The sequence below is a fragment of the Equus quagga genome, chromosome 7, assembly GCF_021613505.1.
Source record: "Equus quagga isolate Etosha38 chromosome 7, UCLA_HA_Equagga_1.0, whole genome shotgun sequence".
NCBI classification, from domain to species: domain Eukaryota; kingdom Metazoa; phylum Chordata; class Mammalia; order Perissodactyla; family Equidae; genus Equus; species Equus quagga.
The window spans coordinates 91,251,082-91,254,087 of record NC_060273.1 but is presented as its reverse complement, the minus strand read 5'-3'; the positions used below and the strand labels follow the sequence as shown (position 1 = coordinate 91,254,087).

The 3,006-nt window shown below is 41.2% G+C and overlaps 1 pseudogene; it reads left to right on the top strand.

Moving 5' to 3' along the window:
* The first annotated feature begins 562 nt into the window (after positions 1 to 562).
* LOC124242941 (ubiquitin-like) lies at positions 563 to 954 on the top strand (annotated as a pseudogene).
* The last annotated feature ends 2,052 nt before the right edge of the window (positions 955 to 3,006 follow it).

The window sequence follows — 3,006 nt, the reverse complement described above, 5'->3', positions numbered from 1 at the left end:
GGTATCTGAATATTTAATTTGGTTTTGAGAAACCCCAAAGAGTTCTGTTTCTTGGATGAAGACTGTCAAGTCACACTTCTGGTACTGAAGATGTTCCAGCTTCTCACAGTTGCCAAGGCACAGACATAGCTTCAAACACACTCCTCCCCAAATCACAGCTTTTGATTCAGTCCTCTTTCATCCTCTCATTATTTTGACATTAAAGCTCTCCTTCCAAGAGTTTTGTAAACTTTTTCTTTCAGAAACTATTGCCCTTGACTGTGTAAATGTACATCAGCTACACTGAGTAACAATAAGAGCCTTAGGTCATTTAAGGATAGCATCATGAAGAGCAAGGCCAGGCTCTGAAGTCACTATCCTTATCGATTTATAATTGAAAACTCAAAATTGGATGCGTTTGGAAGTACTCTAACTTGGAAATAAGCAAAGCTGGTTATTGAACGGGAAGATTTTTCTTCTTAACAACAAAATTCACGTGGAGCAGTTACTTGCACATCAGCACTCCTTCATGTAATCCTTCCAACAATGTGATTTAAGAAACATAATCCCATTCGTTCTCTTCAAGGAGGACACAGACATGCAGACCTTTGTGAAGACCCTTGCAGGCAAGACCATTACCCTCAAGGTCAAGCCCAGTGACACCATCAAGAATGTCAAAACCAAAATCCAAGACAAGGAAGGCATCTCACCTGACCAGCAGCATCTGATGTTTGCAGGCAAAGAGAGGAAGCATGGTCAAACTCTCTCAGACAACAACGTCCAGAAAGAGTCCACCCTGTGCTTGGTGCTTCGTCTGGGGACAGCGTCATTAACCCTTCCCACCACCATCTTGCCCAGAAATATAACTGCAACAAGATGATCCAGTGTTATGCTCGCCTGCATCCCTACACTGTCGATTCTTGCAAGAAGAAGTGCAGCCACACCACCAACCTGAGCCCCAAGAAGGTCAAATAAGGCCTCTCCACCACCTCCTCCTTCCTCTACAGGGTGGCCTCCACCCAAACCCCATGGCCCTGGGGCCTCAAAAAAGTTTCCCTTTTGTTGAAAAGAACAGAGAGGAGGAGGAAGAAGAGAAGCAGCAGCAGCAGCATTATACCCATTTTACAGATTAAGAAACTAAGCTCAGGGAGGTCAAAGAAATTACCCAAGATAACACAATGAGTAACAGTCAAGATCCCAATTACCCTCCACTCCTTTTCTTCTGCTATGCCACACTCAGGATCAGCTCCTCCATGCCCTTTGACCAACAGCCTTGACCCATCCTGGGAGAATTGCCCATGTGTTTCTTTGGGCTCCCACAGTAGTCTACATAAGCTTCTTCTATGGTCCCTTTAATACTTCACTGTAGTTTTTGTTTGTGTGTCTGATAGGCTGTGAGGTACTTGAAGACAGGTTGTCTTCCCCTATTCATGTTTGTATTCCTGGCACCTACCACAAAACCTCTCAAGGTGCACATTTGTTGAAAAACAATACTAATGCCCAATAAACATATATAAAGATACTCAAGTTTTTGCGTAAAGAAATGCAAATTAAAGCAACAATGAAATTTGATTTCTTTTAGCTACCAGGTGGGTCAATACCACAACATTTTCTAACACAGATTGTTTTTTAGGATGAGGGTAAAACAAGAGTCATACTTTGTTGTTTGGTGTAAAAATTAGTACAGTTTTGAACAGCTTTTGGCAACGTCCACCAAAATTTTAAGCATACACTCTTCTAGACATTTGTCCTTCAGATATACCTGTCACAAGGTAGAAATATAAGTGAACAAGAATGTGTATCATGGTATTGTTTGTAATGGGGGAAAAAAATGTAAACTTCCTAGGTCCTTAATAGGAAACTTTAAATTGTATGATGCTTTACTTACATATGTCAGAATATCATACTTTTGGATAAAGTGCAGCCAAACTGCTAAAAAAAAAAAAAAAAACTGTTAAAAAGAAACAACAAGCCCAAAATGGAGTCACTTATGCTAAGCCCAAGTCACCAAACCAAGGCTTAATACTTAACCTATTTGCAGTTTCAGCCTTCCCCAGGAACGTAATCATAACAGGTCAGTCTGGAATTTCTGGTCAGCACCAATGAGGTAATCTGCCACGTGGGCCCTTTTCACCCCACAAAGGAAGATGAGGTAATCCACTTTTTCTTTATCCCTTCCTTCTTCTGCCCAAAAAAGCCTTCCATTTCGTACAGCTCCTCGGATCTCCTTTCCACTTGCTAGATATGATGCTACCTGATTCGTGAATTGTTCAGTAAAGCCAAGTAAATCTTTATTCGTTTGTTTGTTTTATTTTTTCATTTATTTGATTATTTTTGGATATACATCATAATATATTTCGAATTCTGTGTAGATTACGTCATGTTTACCACCCGAACACTAATTATAGTGCATCCCCTCACATGTGAGCCTAATCACCCCTTTTGCCCTCCCTCCTCCCCCCTTCCCCTATGCTAACCACCAATCCAATCTCCATTGCTATGTGTTTGTTTGTCGTTGTTTTATCTTCTACTTATGAGTGAGATCATATGGTATTTGACTTTCTCCCTCTGAATTATTTCACTCAGCATAATACCCTCAAGGTCCATCCATGTTGTCACAAATGGCTGGATTTCGTCATTTCTTATGGCTGAGTAGTAGTCCATCATGTATAAATACCACATCTTCTTTATCCATTCGTCCCCTGATGGGCACCTAGGTTGCTTCCAAGTCTTGGCTATTGTGAATAATGCTGCAATGAACATAGGGGTGCAAGTATCTGTATGCCTTTGTGTTTTCAAGTTCTTTGGATAAATACCCAGCAGTGGGATAGCTGGATCATATGGTAGATCTATACTTAATTTTCTGAGGATACTCCATACTGCGTTCCACAGCGGTTGCACCAGTTTGCACTCCCACCAGCAGTGAACAAGGGTTCCCTTCTCTCCACACCCTCTCCAACATTTGTTGTTTCCTATCTTGTTAATTGTAGCCATTCTGACAGGAGTGAGGTGATACCTCATTGTAGT